The sequence below is a fragment of the Andrographis paniculata genome, unplaced genomic scaffold, assembly GCF_009805555.1.
Source record: "Andrographis paniculata isolate CXL003 unplaced genomic scaffold, ASM980555v1 Contig86END, whole genome shotgun sequence".
Taxonomy (NCBI): Eukaryota; Viridiplantae; Streptophyta; class Magnoliopsida; order Lamiales; family Acanthaceae; genus Andrographis; species Andrographis paniculata.
Window position 1 is genome coordinate 1,496,089 of NW_026137624.1, and position 18,449 is coordinate 1,514,537.

At 39.9% G+C, this 18,449-nt stretch overlaps 1 pseudogene; it reads left to right on the forward strand.

Annotated features, from left to right (window-relative positions):
• The first annotated feature begins 5,391 nt into the window (after positions 1 to 5,391).
• Positions 5,392 to 7,288, forward strand: LOC127242220 (40S ribosomal protein S3a-like; annotated as a pseudogene).
• Positions 7,289 to 18,449: the final 11,161 nt, after the last annotated feature.

The following is an 18,449-nucleotide window of genomic DNA, read 5'->3' on the forward strand; positions in this document are numbered from 1 at the left end:
CTACGATTAGGAACACTAGCTATGGATGTTTAATTGGAACGCCGGTTGTTCATTACTTGATCAAGAAAGACTTGACATATTCGAGCATTAACCTATTTTTTCCATGTATGGCGGTTTCTTGCCATCAAACCCTATATAAAGCAGATAGATAAGATTTTAGATATATATGAATTTGAATAGTATAAATTAAAATATAATAATTAGGTAATACTTACATTAACTTCTACAGAGCGTGAATATTTGAGATATTCTAAAATTGTTGGAATGTGGTTCGTTAATGCTTTAATCTAAAAATTTCAATAGATAAATTAATGAGTAATTCTAAAATTAAAAGTGAACATATTTGTACGAAAAAAATAACGGTGTGTTCTTTTTGTGTTTTTTCCAACATATTTTTTCAAAAAAAATAATATATAACACGATTTATTATTTTTATATTATGTGCACAATTGCATATAACTCACATAAAAAGAAATCTCTTCAAATTATTTCACAAAACAGACACACCAAAAAAAAAAAAATTAAAAATTAAACATACATGGTATATATATAGTATGTACTTACCTGATTAAAAAGTTGATATCGATTCGATTGATATCCAACCATTTTTATCCATCTTTGATCTCAAATAAATGTCCTTAGTCATATTGTCATCACTAAAAGATAAATTAAAATTATCAAAATAGTAATAATAATAATAATAATAATAATAATAATAATAATAATAATTGATAATGCAACTTACGAGAAATAATATTCGATCTGCTTTATTATTTTGTCCATCAAAGACTTCTCAACAAAGACTATTGGCTGAGGTCGATGAACAATTGGACGGACTTGCCATGGAACTATTGTTTGTTGAGCAGATAATAATCTAAAAGTAAATTAATGCAAAAGTAAATAAATAAATATATATAATATAATTTGAAAATAAAAATAAATTTAAATATTTTGGATATACTTGGCATAAAAGATGCCCTATAATTTATTATAGGCGGTTGTTGCATCGGCATCCATGGAAAAAACGGCGTCATCGGCATCCATGGAAGAAACAGCGTCATCAGCGTCCATGGAAGAAGCGGCATCGGGCTCAAATTCACATTATTATAATATGACGGACACCCATAGACCACTGGATTACTGCCCATATTGGCATTCATAGGCTGTTGGGGGACCGTTAAAGCTGTTTCGACTGGAGGAGCCATTGATGTTCTGCGCAATTAAGACTTGAATGGGAATTAAAAGTATGTTTCTTTTGATATGGTTTTAAAAATTTTGGTTTGGGTTTGGTACTACGATGAGAAGAAAAAAAAAAGTATTATTTTCAAATGCTAAAAAGTAAAACCTGGGGTTTGAGATTAAAGAAACAAACCCTAAGATAAGGCTGGTGGAAGACAGGAAGAGTCAAAAGCGAGTCGCGATCAAAACGTGGAAGGAAAAGAAGAGTGAAGAGGATGCTCTATGAAAGATTATTTGTAAGGCTGGCAAACGGATCAGGTCGGGTCGAGTTCAGGTTCGGATCAGCTTAAATGGGTTACAAAAGCCTTGACCTGAATTTGACCCATTTAATTAAATGGGTTGATATTTGCAACCTTAACTTGACTTTTTATTAATCGGGTCAACTGAATCTGACTCATATAACCCGTTTAAATCTAAAATATTTAAATTTTAATTTAAAATTATAATTTATACTAACAAAATTTTTATATGCATAGTATATATACATATTAAAGCAAAAAATTATTTATTCATATCATGAAACCGATATTCAAGAATTGAATTAACAAATACTACGTAATAGTACACAACACACTCATTTATTTTTTATTGTTTATTTTTATAAAATTGGCCATAAATATTGAATTGTATTGATAAAATTTTTAAAATATATTTAAATTTAAAATAATATTAATTAAACAGGTTTGTTAAGCACAAAAAATAATAATAATAGTAAGTGGCAGTAGGATTCTGGGTAGGGTCTGAATGAAAGCCAAAAGGTCTGGAGGTCAGGCAGAATAAAGGTCGGGAAAAGGAAGAAAGGTCGGGCGGAGTCTAAAAAAAAAAGTGTACCCAAGTCGGGTAAACCGTAGATCGGATGGAAGGCGAAGTCGGGCAGACGCGGAGGTCTGTCAAGAGGAAGGTCGGGCAAGGAAGAGGTACGGACAGACGCGGAGGTCTTCGGTCAAAGACGGAGGGCGGCTGATGCGGAGGTCGGCCAAGTGAGGCGGTCAAAGACGGAGGGCGGCTGATGCGGAGGTCGGCCAAGTGAGGTCGGGCGAAGAAGCAGGTCGGGCGAAGGACGAAGTCGGGCAAAAGAAATTTGGCAGTGGACAGGCAGGTCGGGTAAGAGGCAGGTCTGAGTTCTGTGACTGGTGGGAACGGTTGAAGGAAGTTGTAATACGTGTCAATAGAGGAGAAATTGGTGGTCGGTTGACAGCGGTTGCTGTAACCGACCAGACGGCGGTTCAAACCGTTTTCTCTTAAAGGCTATTTTAAAGGATTCAAATCCGTCAGAAAAGGTATCTTCAATCAACTTCAACAAAGCAAAGTCAGATTTGGGGATCACCACTTTAAATTTCAGTCTTTTATTTTCCAGTTTATTTTCTGTACCGTACAGTGTTTAGAGATTCCTAATCTCAGGCACTAATTAATCAAGTTTAAGGATATTTTCTATGTCTTTGAATTTTACTTTATTTTTGTTGAAAAATTACATCAACAAATTGGCGACCACAGTGGGAGAAAGACAAGATTGCTGATCCTACATCAACAAATTGGCGACCACAGTGGGAGCAAGACAAAATTGCTCATTCCAATTCCGGCGATAATTTCATACGTCTTAGATCCGATCCGGCCGTATCATCGGAAGGGTCCATATGGCAGGTTCACAACCTCAATCATCTTCGGCACCGGCGGGAGAATCCGTTCCACCACCTATTGTGCCAAATGCCGGGGAAATCCCACAACCACCAACTGATTGGAGGTCTTATGTTCAACAAATGAACAACCAGCAAACTTTGGTTATGCAGAACATGTTGCGTGAGCAACAAACGAACATGTTGCGTGAACAACAAAATCTAATGCAAAACATGTTGGATCAGGCATTCTCCAGATTCACCCTGTATCCAAACATGCTTCCAGCTGTGTCATCTTCTCGTTTTCAGGCGACTTTCTCAGGATCAACGTTTGCAGAACCATCATATGATGTTCCTTTGGGACCGAGGGTTGATAATACCCAGCCGAACGAGAGATTAGGAGGACAGACTCATAATCCCATTCCAACCGAACCAGCCTTCTCTAGAGAAGAAAGGTTGGAGGGACAGACTCATAATCCCATCCCAGCCGAACCAGCCTTCTCCAGAGAAGAAAGATTGGGAGGTCAGACTCACGATCACATTCCAGTGTTCGACCATATTCCACCCAGAGTAGATCCGGAGGATATTGCTCAAGTTCTGCGGGTGCATTTCGGAATGAATCCGCAAACGGTGAACAGGCCGGTTTATCAGAGGCCATTTCCAGAAAGGATCATTAACGATCATCCTCTCCCGAGAAATTATAGGCCACCAGACTTCTATTCTTTTTCGGGAGAAGACGGAGCCTCTGCCATTGAGCATGTGGGTCGCTTCACGGCTCAATTGGGAGAAGTAGGCAACAATCCGTTTCACAAGTTACAATTGTTTGGGTTGTTGCTCACAAGAACAGCTTTTTCTTGGTATGCCAGTCTGCCGCCTGGACAGTTGCAAACTTGGGAAGATTTAGAGGCAGATTTTCATGCAAGGTTCTTTAATCCTCTGCCGACAGTCTCACTGATAGACCTTCTGGAGATCACGCAGATGCCGGAAGAGACCGGCTACCAATTCATAGAGAGGATGCGATTGATGAAGGGACGATGTCCTACGATGATCAATGAAAGCGAAATGACCAATTTGGTGGTCAGGAACATGCATACCAGACTTCGCGAGGCCCTGACAGCCCACGACTTTCAAGATCTGGCCAGTTTAGCATCCACGGCAAGAAGGTTAGAATCCTTTTTTACAGAAAATAATCATGACTTCCGTTAGGGGGGAGATGCTGAAGAGATGGTAGTGCAAGATCGATCAATGTGCAGACCACCACCAGTCCGCAATAAATGGAGGTCGGGTCCAACGTAGCCTCAGAAGATGGAGGTCGGATCTGAGGCTGATGTAGCCTCAGATGCTGACCTGCAAACTCCTAAAACATCACTGAAAGTGATGTTTAGGAGTCTTGAGGAGGAGGCTTATTGTTAAGCACAAAAAATAATAATAATAGTAAGTGGCAGTAGGATTCTGGGTAGGGTCTGAATGAAAGCCAAAAGGTCTGGAGGTCAGGCAGAATAAAGGTCGGGAAAAGGAAGAAAGGTCGGGCGGAGTCTAAAAAAAAAGGTGTACCCAAGTCGGGTAAACCGTAGATCGGATGGAAGGCGAAGTCGGGCAGACGCGGAGGTCTGTCAAGAGGAAGGTCGGGCAAGGAAGAGGTACGGACAGACGCGGAGGTCTTCGGTCAAAGACGGAGGGCGGCTGATGCGGAGGTCGGCCAAGTGAGGCGGTCAAAGACGGAGGGCGGCTGATGCGGAGGTCGGCCAAGTGAGGTCGGGCGAAGAAGCAGGTCGGGCGAAGGACGAAGTCGGGCAAAAGAAATTTGGCAGTGGACAGGCAGGTCGGGTAAGAGGCAGGTCTGAGTTCTGTGACTGGTGGGAACGGTTGAAGGAAGTTGTAATACGTGTCAATAGAGGAGAAATTGGTGGTCGGTTGACAGCGGTTGCTGTAACCGACCAGACGGCGGTTCAAACCGTTTTCTCTTAAAGGCTATTTTAAAGGATTCAAATCCGTCAGAAAAGGTATCTTCAATCAACTTCAACAAAGCAAAGTCAGATTTGGGGATCACCACTTTAAATTTCAGTCTTTTATTTTCCAGTTTATTTTCTGTACCGTACAGTGTTTAGAGATTCCTAATCTCAGGCACTAATTAATCAAGTTTAAGGATATTTTCTATATCTTTGAATTTTACTTTATTTTTGTTGAAAAATTACATTAACAAGGTTATTTTCAGGTCGAAAATATAGACCTTAACCTGACCCATTTAATTAAATGGGTTAAACGGATTTGACTCAATTATTAATTTGGTCAAAAATCTCAATCCAAACACAACTATTTCAGGTCAGATTCGGATCGGGTTATCAGGTCCGATTAATTTTTGTCATGCCTAATTATTTGCGAGAGATAATTATGAAGAATGAAAGTGGTATATTGGGTATTTATAGATTAGGGATTAATTAATGCGCCAAAGTTTTAAATCTGTTAAGAGTTTGTTATAACCGCAAGGCAGGGCGTAAGTTAGTTTAGTTATGTTACTTAAGTGAGGGAGATTAATTAGTTTAGTGCAGAGAGTTTGTTAGAAGAGTTTTCCGATGAGTTGCTTTGCGAGAGTACGTTGTTGGAGTCCTGACGTTCGGAGTCGCCGCCGCCGGAAATCCAGAGCTGTTCGCCAGAGAAGAAGATAAGAGTTCAATTCATGATATCTCCGATCCAGTCGATCGATCGGCGGCGGCTCCGGCCCCAGAAACAGTCCGGTCCTCGGCTTCCTTTGGCAGCTCCGATCCACTCCTGCTTCGGAACAGATCGACAACGTCTATCTTCTTCTCCGGCGAACAGCTCTGGATTTCTGGCGGTGGCGACTCGATTGATCCTTTCCACGCGACGAACATCAGGACTCCAACAACGTTCTCTCGCACAGAAATTCGTCGGGAAAACTCTTGTAACAAACTCTCTAAACTAATTAATCTCCCTCACTTAAGTAAAATAACCAAACTAACTTACGCCTGCCTTACAGTTATGACAAGTCTAACAGATTAAATGGACCGATTGGCTCTGCCACAATGGCCGTTGAGAAGAAGGAGAGGATTTCCAAGGGGAAGAAAGGACGAAAGAAGAAGGAAGTCGATTCGTTTGCAAAGAAGGACTGGTATGATGTAAAACTGCCATCGATTTTTAACACAAGAACCATAAGCAAAACCTTAGCTGACCATCAAAGTGACGAGGATCATGCTTTCAGAAAGATCCGTTTGAGAGCCGAGGGAAAGAATGTCCTCACAAATTTCTCGGGTATGAATTTCAGCACTGGCTTGTTCGCAAATGGCAATCACTGATAGAGGCCCATGTGCACGTCAAGACTACTGACAACTATACTCCAGGATGTTCTGCATTGCATTCACTTAAAAAAGGGTGAACCAGCCGAAGAGGACATGCTATGCACAGTCGAGCCAGATTCATCAAATCCGGAGGAAGATGCTCCCGGGAGATCATGATTAACCAAGCACAGTCATGTCATGTGATCTCAAGGATTTGGTTCAGAAATTCATTACCGAGTCGATTGGAAAAGAAATTGAGAAAGCGACATCGAGTATCTACCCTCTGCAGAAGGTGTTTATTCCGAAGGTTAACACCTTGAAAGCTACCAAATTTGACCTTGGCAAGCTGACGGAGGTTCATGGCGATTACAGTGAAGATGTTGGTGGTGATGCTGGATAGGCCTGCCGATGGCTGAAGCAACTGAGGTTATCGGAGAAATTAATTTCTTGGTCATGCCATCTTTCTTAGACTTCACTTGAAAGACTACACTACTTAATTATTGGTAAGTTGGTGAGATATATGACAATCTTATATATGGCCTATATGAGATTTCATTCATTTCGAAAGCCGGTAATGGATATTGATTCTTTTTAGGATTCGAAAATTGTGGGAATTCTTCTTTGGATATAAGGGTAAAGGTTAGCTAGATATTTTATTAACATGGTACTAGAGTCATAGTGCCCGTAATTCTCCATTAGATATAAGTGCGGAAAGCTACTCCATTTAACAACCATTGGAACTCTTCTTAACAGGAGTAGAGACCAAAATTTCCTAGAAGAGAAAATATAGACTTGAAGATCATTTCATTAAGCTTCTCCACAACTTCATCTGTCGTGATCGAAACAAGTAGTTGAATCAGTCGTGCACTGCCTTCCCTCTCCTGTAGCCGTATCTTGCCGTTGAAGGTTCTGCTCTGCACGCTAGAGAAGAAAATCATCGATCTCGACCGAAAATGAAGCTTTTTGTTTTATGGAAAAGATAAGAGAACAGGATGGAAAGAGATAATTAAGCTGCATGGCTAACCGTACCTTAACTTGTACATTTGAAAAACTAGATTTGTACAACTTGTACATTTGAAAATCTGTTGATTTGTTTTTTTCGATTAAAAGAGACAAATTTGCCTTCTAGTTGATTTTCTGGTGTTTTTGAGAGCAGTCTTCCCGTGAAATTTTTTCGATGAGTTTCGAGCGGGTTTCCGATGAGAGTGGAAGTCTTTTTCGAGTGCCGATTCTGGTGGATGTCGAACCTTGCGGTGTGTTACCTCAGGCCATATCGCACAAGGGCTGAGCCGAAATCAAAGTCCCTTAATCTTCGGCAGAAGATCAGTTTGAGGCTGTTCGCAGGAGGAGTCGTCGCCGGAGGCCCGCTGCCGGTCACCGGAAGGACTGCTTCAGGAGGAGAAGTGGAGAACCAATCCTGCCGGACGTTCTGTCCATTACCGGAGCTGCCGCTGTTCGCCGGAAGTGAAACGCCATCGATCATAGATCATCGTCGGAAGAGGTCGTCGGCGGCAGAAATCGGATATAGAAACAAGGAGTTTCGCAATTATCAATTCTGACACAAAGAAGACCAAGCAGGAAGTCTTCTTTCTTTAATTTCCAATTACGGCTGTTTGTTTGTGTTTTGATTTCCTAATTTCCAAAATTTAGTTTAGCGTTATATTTACACTACAAGAAAAAATTATTTTTTAACAAAACTTTTTTGTCTCTAAATTTACTTTTTCCGTTACTAATGATATTAGAGTCGGAATTATGAACGGAATTACGTTAGCTACGTGAACTTAGAGACGAAATTCTGTTATTAATATATTATTTTTTTGTAGTGTTAGTACTCCCTCCCCTCCATCAGCCTCCCTAGCATTGTTATACTTAACATTAAAAATATTTGTATATTTGTATGATTTTTCGTACAGATATCCTTCTATTAGTATTACACTAATGAAAGTATTTTGTAATATATTTTTATATAATAATTATTATGGAAATATCTTAATTTATACTATGTCTTGATATAACTATTATTATTCAAAGATCTTCTTAATTTGTACTACTTTTTATATAATAATTATTATTCAAAAATTAACATGCAAAAAGTAAATGGGACCCTTGGACCCGGAGTAAAGCAATATTAATTTTAATTTCTAATAAGTAGTGGATTTATTCGATTTAATAGTTCAAAAATAAATAAAATAGCATATTAGATATTAAAATTGCAACAAAACAAAACAATAGAAAGACATAAACTAAATAAAGTTTTATTCTACAAAATATTAAATTTAACATAACTGCACTAAATTAAATAAAATACGGGAGGAAATACAAAGAAATTGATATAGCTACCTCTGGAACTCTTTTTTACTGGTGAGTTTCCAGGTCGAACACAAGGATTTTAAGTTATGAATTTCAAAAGGTGAAGATCTTGAGAAAGCGATGAAAATTGAAGGAAAGGATCCGCTGTGCAGCGGATCAAAACTTCTAGCCTATTGAAAGCGGTAAAAGGGATGAGCGGAAGCGAGCGAAGTGAGGACGTAAAATGAAGTGTTAATGGCAACTAGATGATCAGGACATGAGCGGAAGCGGGGACCGAGTGAACGGGACATGGATGAATGGCGGTTACCGAGTGAATGAGACATGAGTGGATGACACAATATGTATATATATATATGTATATAAGTGAATGACAAAGAGTGAAGGATAGGTGTTGTGTCTGACTTGTACGTTACTAAATGGATAGATACTCCTGGAGGTAATGAGCGAGTGATGTAAGTGTGTTAACGAAGATATATGTATATCACAAAAATGGTTAGAAGGGGATGATGTAATTATATAAACTGAAATATAAAGAATTCATAACACTGGAATTTGACCTTAAGGGATTTACAACAAGACTTCAATGACACCCAGAATCGAGACATTATAAGAAAGAAACCCTACTGTCACTAGAAATCTCTGTGACCTAATAGACCACTGTCTATGCCCATTAATTATCCCAACTTCTGTCTCATTAGTGGCTTTACCCTTCTGTTACCTCTTTTTAATCAAAATTGAGTTCAGAACAGTAGTTAAGCAGGTCGACAAGGCTCCCGCGTACTTAACTACATTGAACTACCTTGAAACCGCTTTTGGCGCAAAACAAGGCTCAGATTAATCAATTATTCTCATGCTCTAAACCAGCGAAATGAAGTTCTTTGAATTCAAAGTTTATATAAGTATGGATAAAGTGTGGAAGAAATGAGGATGAAGAACTGAAGGATATTTCATTATTTACTACTAAAGCTGGAAAGACTAGAACTACAAAGTTGTAATCGAAAGCTGTAATCTAACTAAGAAAGCGGTAAAGAGTTGGCCAAGGGATGAGGGAAATCCCTACTCCCTTGGCCATTCATGTGGAGAACTCCCTTACAGGGTTGGAGCTCTCGAAGACAGAAAGACGACTGAACTGCAGAAAGTAATTGCTAAAAATACTCCAAAAATCGAAAATTTTTTACATAGAGATATCTGGCTCTATTTATAGTAAGTGAATTGGGACGGTTGCAAGCAGTTGCTTGGCGGTTCCAACCACTCGGTAGTTGGGCGGTTGCTGGTAGTTATTCTGTTGAAGTAGTTGCTGGCCATAACTCCCAGGGTGCCCGTTTCGCTTGCATTGAATTGTAAAGGCTCAGATCTTCCTCGCTTGTCGGAGAGCTGGAGGGCATCAACGCAGCTAGGCTCGCTTGTGCTGGCTGGAAATGAGATGGTTGAACCACTGCAGTTGGAACACTTAGTCGAAATCTGGTGACATTCTGCAGCGGTGGATGTCTGGGCTCTCGCTTGCAAGCGGGAGGGCTATCGCTTGTGTCGCATGCCTTAGCTTTTCTGGCACCAGACTACCGCTTAAAAAGGGCAAAAATTATTAATAATCTCAACAACGAAATCTGGATCATGCTAAGCGATATAGATCAATAATGTATGTCATTGACGGGTTATTATGATGATTTTTATACAAAAATTCGAGTAATATACAGTTTTGTCAAACTAAGAATATGCTCATATTTGGAGTCATCAAACCTCCTCACACTAAACATTTGTTCGTCCTCGAACAAACTGCATTAAAAGATCACAAGGTTATTATGTTCACTGCAATCAAGAATTTTTAACAATCAGTGCCATGATTGGGAGCAACGTGAACCTCAAATAGAAACGAAGGAGCCGTAAGCATTCAGCTTGCCATTTGATTTAACACAATTGGAGTTATCCAGGTATCGTCTACTTTGTTTGCTTAGCAGGGAATATTTTTTTGATCAAGGAAACCTTCAGCCGAAGGGCGCGGAGAATCATTTTTTTTTTTTTTTTTGGATCGAGAGTTTCAAACAAACATTGTGTCTGCTCAAGATCTTATTTTATTCTCACGTACCTAGGCCTTTTCAGTTCATAGGTCCTCCCTGCTTCGCTCACATTGTATCTTAAACCATATTTAAAGACTTTTTTTTTTCAAGTTATTTCTTATGAACACAGTTGAAAAACATAGGTCCGCTTGTCCTACGGAGTATGGAAAAGTTTGAAACGAATGGGACACTAATCTTCACAAGTCTCATTCGCTGTTACTTAGTTTAATGCTAATGTTCGAGTTATTGTGAAGTTTGAAGGACAATTACTTGGTCTGATGTGTTTAAGTCATCTAACTTTACTCTGAAACATATCACAGAGTTATCTTAGCAAAGATATCACAAGCATTCCACATAAGAACACATATTTCTGGTTATGTTAGGCATACAATAAAGAAAGATTGTCACTTGTTACCAAAAATTGTTGTTTCGTTGATCAATGTTATATACAGCCCTTGCTATTTCTGGGTTGTGAACATAGGGGAGGACCTTCCTTTATTTTCTTTTTTCGCTTGAGGGTCCTCGCCCCTGAGGAAGGTTTTGTGTCAGCTGCTGCACTAGATCTTCTATTCTTTGGAGACTTCTAACTGTGTCAAGCTGTTGTTCCATGAGGATGGCATTTTGTTGGTGATTGCTGCGAGTGCTTACAGAATTTCTGTCAGCGATGCACCCATGCTTGTAGCTTGAGTCTCCAGCGCCTCCGTGCTTCTAGTGCGGCGCTTGCCTTCTTGCTAGTGGCCAGTTCCCCAGCCAAATTCCTTGCATAAGTGTCTATCAAGGTCTGGGTCATCAGGTATTGGCTGAGTATGGCTGAGTCGAGTTCCTCCAATCTTCTTTTGATATTTTCAAATGACGAGCGATGAGCTGATAGTCCTGCTTCCGCCGCTGCTGGTGACTGTGGCTCGGACTCAACCGAACTGATCTCCACTGGTACTTCTTCTTTTTAGGAATCGGGTGCTGGTTCAAGGGTGACGTCCCTGAGGAAAAGCAATTGCCTCGCTGCCTCACACTCCAGCTGCTCTGCTTTCTTTCGCTCTAGGCATTGGAGAAATCTCATTCAAGGCGAAAAAAGGGAGAGTTGAGAAAATGTCAGAGGTATTTTATGTTTCTGGATTACAAAGCAATTTTTGAAGTGTTGGCCATTTAATGAAAAAGGGGATTGATATTAATTTTGTTGACAATTTTTGCACTATGGATAAGAAAAATGAAATCATAGCAAAAATTGGTTTGGGAGTAAACAATTTGTTTGCTTTGAAGCTTGATATCTTGAATAATGCTGGAAATCTTGTTGTTAAGGAGCAAATCTCCAAGTTGGGGCATGACAAGTTTGGGCACCTTAATTTTAGGAGCTTACAGGTGTTGGAAATCTTATCAAGATTTATCAGGAACACTTCAAAATGATCGATGCAAAAGAAAACACTAGCTTTAGGGAAATGGACTTCTTGATGTTCTTGTTCGATGGATAACAAAAAACAAAGAAAAAAAAACTGAATGGACTCTCCCCCGTAATTCTAGTTTAGCACATTCAAATCTTTGATCCCCATCAAAGTTCTCATCTCTAAGAACTTTACGCTTGGTAATGCCTTCGTCAAGATATCAACTTTTTGTTCTTCTCCACAAACATATTCTACAAAAATAGAACCTTCTTCAATGCATTCTCGGATGAAATTGAATCTTGTATCAATGTGTTTACTAAGCCCATGAAACACTGGATTCTTCATCAAGGATATCGCAGATGTATTATCTACGCACAACTTTACACATTGAGCTTTTTGACAGGTCAAGTCCACCAAAAAATTACGTAGCCACAATGCTTGACATGATGTTGAAGTCACAACCATAAATTCAGCTTCACAGGAGGAGAGTGCCACTGTTTGATGCTTTTGAGAACACCAAGTGATAAGATTACCTGAGAAGTAAAACGCCATACCGTTTATACCTTTGCAATCATCAAGATCCATGCCATGACTACTATCGCTAAAGCCGAGTAGTTTTCCGTCGAGTCCCTTACACCATGTTCTCCTTTCCTGCAACAACAAATCCGTTAGGTTGAATAACATATACCTCTTCTTTTATTGTTCCATTCAGGAACGCCTACTTCACATCCAAATGATGGATTTTCCATCCTCGCGAAGCTGCCAATGCCAATAACAATGTAGAGTTTCAAATCGAGCCACTGGTGCAAAAACTTCCTCAAAATCTACTCCTTTCTTTTGCACGTCCCTTTCACCACTAATCTTGCCATATGTTTCACCACATTTCATTTGGCATCTTTCTTTAATTTGTAAACCCATTTCACCCCAATTGGTTTATGTCCAGGGGGAAGCACTGTCAACTTCCAGGTTTGATTTTTGTTGATTGACTCAAACTCTTTCTTCATCACCTCCTGCCAACTTCGATCACTCGCCGCCTCTTGAAATGTTGTTGGGTCCTCCCCAGCCAACATCAGTTCTTCTGGATTAACACCAAATGCTTCTGAATCTGCATATATATATATCTGAGAGCGAACGAAATCCATGAATGGGTGTGTGATCATAATGTTTCGATCATATGCTCACTAGCAGGGGTCATATTAGTCGAGGAATCATTGTTGTCCATTTGGAACTATTTCAAATGGATGAGCTGAACTTCTTGTTTCTTCATCACTTGGAAACTGGTCTCGATTGGCACTTACATTCAAATCATGGACTTCACCATTAAACCAGCCCGAACAGGCTGTTGGTCGATCATTTTGCACAGTAGTCCAATTCCACCTCATCTTCTCATCGAAAACAACATCACGTGCTACACCTACCTTGTTCTGAAAAAGATCGTAGAGGCGATGTGCTTTGCTGCCGGGTTCTACCCCTAGATAAATCATTTTTGAGCTTCGAGCATCTAATTTTGTTAGATGATTCACTGGTTTTTTCACATGAGCAACGCAACCGAAAACCTTGATATGTTCAAGTGACGGTTTCTTTACCTTCCAAGCCTCGTAAGGGGTCATGCCTTTCAACCCTTTTGTTGGAACTCGATTCAGAATATACACTGCATGACGTACTGCTTCTCCCCAAAATCTTTCTGGTACATTCATTGCCTTCAAGAGTGATCGCGTCATTTCAAGAACAGTCGGGTTGCGACGCTCTACCACACTGTTCTGCTATGGGCTGTATGGCGCAGTGAGTTGTCTTTTCACGCCTTCAATGTTACAAAATTCATTGAACCTCGGCGATGTGAATTCACCCCCTCGATCAGTCCTTAACATTTTCACCTTGTTTGTGCTTTCAGATTCAACTTGTGTCTTGAATTTCTTGAATGCTTGGAGCACCTCGTCTTTACTTTTGATAACATAAACCCACATGAATCTACTGAAGTCATCCACAATAAAAAGAAAGTAGCAATTTCCACCCCACGTTTGCGGTGATATTGGTCTGCAAAAGTCCGCGTGGACTAACTCCAATGGCCTTGATGCAAGATAGTCGGCTTCCTTGGGAAAAGGGTGGCGGGGCTGTTTTGCTAGCATGCACCCCTCATATACTTGATCTGGGTACGGTGTTTCACTCTTGGCACACCACGCACCATATTTTTCTCAACCATCGACTCCATGATTCAAAAATTAATATGACCAAGCCTAGCATGCCACAACCATGCTTCATCGTCTAGACTAATAGCAAGACACACTGGTTGTGCAATGTGAAGTTGAATTTTCTACAACCGATTTTCCAATCGTGTACCTTCATAATCAATTTCCAAACACATCATGTACCTTTAAATGTTCATCTACCATTTCTACCTTATATCCCGCTTCTGTTAATTGTCCTAAGCTAAGGGTGTTACTCCATAAGGCAGGAATATAGTAGACATCTGAAATTAATTGTTGAACACCATTTTTACAATTCAATAGAATAGAACCTTTACCTCCAATTTGTACCATGGATCCGTCACCAATTCAAACTTGCCACACTATCTCCCTATTAAGTTCCACAAAGAATTCCAATTTTCCCGTCATGCTGCTTGCACCATTGTCTAAGTACCAAAAATAATCTCTACTTCCTTGATTTTGATCTGGGAACACTTTGTTCTCATTGAGCAACGCCATCGTTATTGAATTTTCCCCAAAAACACTTAGAAGTAGTGTAGGTTCCTCTTCTTGCACTTCGGTCAGATTCACCTCATCTTTCTTCTCTCTTAGCACTCTACGTAAGCATAATGCCCATATTTTTCACAATTGAAACATTTTATATGTCACTTGTCTCTGTTCCGGTGTTGATTATTCCCATAGTCTCGAGGTGGAGGTGGTGTGTAATTTCGACACCCACCTCTGCCTCGTCTAGCTCCTCTTCCACGACCACCATTCCAGCCACCTCTTTCATGATGGTATGATCCACGTCCTCTTCCACCCGAAGATGAATTTCTTCCCCAGGTTTTTTGACTTGCTGGATTATCCTCCTTGGTGAGTAATATGCTTCCCTCACAACTCGTATTCCCGCTACGAAGTTTCAGTCAATGTTCATATGCCTTGAGTCGGCCAATGGCTTCTTCCAATCGCATTTGGGTATTTAATTAAATAGGTGAAAGATGAATAAATTATGTATCTATTAATTTATTTGAAATTTGTTTTTTTTGTTGCAACTGAATGCAACATGCAGTGAAAATGGGTAGTTTTTTCTTTACACGTGATTAAATACAAAATAAATTGAAAAACCCTTTTAAGAAATATAGAAAACTTCTTTCCTGTGAGTTCTTAGAAAATTCCAAATTTTCTTCAAAATTTTTTTCTAATTCGGTATGCGGAATCTGTTATTCTGTTTACAATTCGTTCTATCTTGGGAGACGATCGGTGGAGGGCCGAATTTGCTTTAAGGAAATCGCATGCTACGCGAGGCTCAAGTTTGATTTCGCTTCTATCTGATTTTTTATTTTCGGAATTCGTCATATCTCACATTTTCACCAAACAAATCTATTTACCAACAATCTTAAAGCGAATCGTGTGAAATCTGAGTTGGCGTGGAAGAAATTCGGGGGTGTCCAGACATGGCAGAGGATCGGCGTCTCATACTTCGGAACTTCTTGGACGTTTGCAAGGATGGCGAACCCTCCACTGTGGTACCCACGGCTGGTCTACTTCTAGCAGAGACAAAGTTCACGTTACAGGTTGAATCTGATATCGCCCTATATCTTGGCCTTCTCTTGGGTGATGATGATATTCAGATTGGCGCTGATGCGGAGGAGAATGAGGAGGTTAACTCTAGCGAGTTTCACACTCTTGTTCATTCCATGACCTCAACCACCCCGTCCAAACGGTGAGGCAACCTAGAGGGCTGCTGCCGAAAAGGCTGCCAGCAGCGTATGAACAAGGTCTTCAAGGCCACGATGGAGGGAGCGCGACCTCCAACTAGTCTGTTCTTGAATAATAATAATAATAAAAATGGGATCTTGTTGATACCCGTGTAAGATAGTCTGTTGTTGTTCTACCTTGTTCGCAGCATATTGCTCTAAGACCTACGGAGGGTCTCGTTGCGTGTGCCAAACAGCAACCAGATGACTTGGTATACACTCTGTTGTTGTTATGGACCATGTAACGCAGCCTGTCGCTGCAACTTTCAGGCAGCCTGTTGCTGCAGCAATCGAGAAGCTAGAAAAATTCAATGGGCAGAATTTTAAAATATGGCAGCGGAATATGTTGTTTTATCTTACCACGCTGAATGAACATATTGGCTAATGGAGGTTGCACCTGTTGTGCCGGAACAACCTCAGAAGAACAAAAGAAAAAAAAAACACAAATTCTGAAAGTCATGAAACATTCAGATTTGATGTGCAAAAATTTATATATTGAACGGCTTAAGCGATCCCCTATACCGGTATCTGCTAGTATGCATTAATGGCTAAGCAGCTGTGGGAGATGTTGGAGAAGAGGCGAAATGGATTCGTCACTCGTTTGAGAACATTCCACAATGAGACAAACTTGTCTCTGCCATAACCCTTTACTACAATAGTAAATCTATTATCGGCAGAGCATAAAGTACAATGTACAATGGAAATAGTTGACACATTCACCGTCAATACAATTCCATAAAATAACTTAACACAACTAAGTTTATTACGATATACCATGTTGCGTCAAAAGATAACCTAGCGGATCCGCTAACCAATGGTTAAACCGTGTCGCAGTTTACAAACTTACTAGAAGAATGAGGCTCAAGCCTGCTGAGGAAAAAGTTTTATAAAGGAAAACCCAATCTAGAAAGATTGGAAATCCCAGGAACTAGGTTCAATGGGACAACCTACCTATAAGAGTTATGTGTGTCACTCTGGGGGATAAAAGCCTCAATCCATTAATGCTAACGAATAGTGACAGAGTAGAGAGGATAGCAAATAATTGCTTTAATGATTACTAAGTGATATTGTATTACTCGGAAACTTAGAAAGATCACATATGTGAGAGAGAAGTGAGGCCACTTCAAAGGAGAACTGTTCAAGCTCAGTTCTTTAGAAACTCTCGTAGAACCAAGATGGGTTCCATGGCCAAAACAGACCAAACAATGAGAACCGAACTAGACACACAAATTCTGTATCGGTATGTAGCCCACTTACTAGAAAATTGAACAGTTCAAGGACAATATGTCAACTAGACAATTGGTAAAGACTACGTATTGTTCAAGAGAAATTTCAAAGAAAATCCTACTTACTCTATGCAGAATTCATCTTTCTTTCTTTCATTGAGTCATCGTTTTTCTCTTTCATGTGGGGGACTGTTGGGTACTTAATTAAATAGGTGAAAGTCTATCTCACATTTTATTTTAATAATTTATTTGAAAAAAAAAACTCAAATAAGTAGTTTGTTGCAACTGAGTGCAACGTGCAGTGAACGTGGACAGTTTTTTGTTTACACGTGAAATACAAAATAAATTGAAAAATCCCTTTTAAGAAATACCGAAAACTTCTTTCTTGTGAGTTCTTAGAAAATTCCAAATTTTCTTCCAAAATTTTTTCTAATTCGGTTTGCGGAATCTGTTATTCCGTTCACAATTGGTTCTATCTTGGGAGGCGATCGGTGGAGGGCCGAATTCGCTTCAAGGAAATCGCGTGCTACGCGAGACTCGAATTTGATTTCGCTTCTATCTGATTTTGTGTTTTCAGAATTTGCCATATCTCAAATTTCGACCAAACAAATCTATTTACCGACAGTATCTATGTCAGAACATTGATCAATTGAAGCTACCAAATGAAAGTACGTGTCTGGAACCGAATCAAGAAGTTTTCAAACAAGCGTACTATCTTCAAGTGTAGCACCAAGATTACTAAATTTTGATATCTACCACTCAATTTTCCAGCGAAGTCATCGATCGTTTCTCCATCATTCATTCTTAACCTTTCAAAATCAAGTCTAAACGTGTGTAATCTCACCTTTTGCACTCGATCGGCTCCAAGATACCTCCCAAATCTCCTTTGCGGTCTTTTTCTGAGACACTTGCAAAAGAATGTCTTCTGGCAGTGCCTGGAAGATAAATGCTCGTGCAGCTTTGTTCTTCTTATCATCTACAGCCACTCCAGCTGGCGGTTTGATGGACTCCCAGATCCCTTGAGCATCCATAATCACTTCCATTTTGATTGCCCATGTAGTATAGTTTGTTGGGGTTCCGATATTTCTTGTTGTTTATTGATGACTTCACAATGACCTGCGAAGTGATCGTGGAGGGGAATACATGTCCTCAATGTTTGAGGAATTCTGTTGGAACCATGGGATTCGACATGAATTGACAGCCTGATATTCACCACAACAAAATGGCATTGCCGAACGAAAAATTAGAACCATCATGGATATCGTTCGATGCATGCTGAAAAGGAAAAATATGCCAGCTGAATTTTGGGGAGAGACAGTCTCATGTGCTGTCTATTTGATCAATCGATCACCGACAAAGAGTTTGGAGAATTGTACTCCGAATAAGGTGTGGTATGGG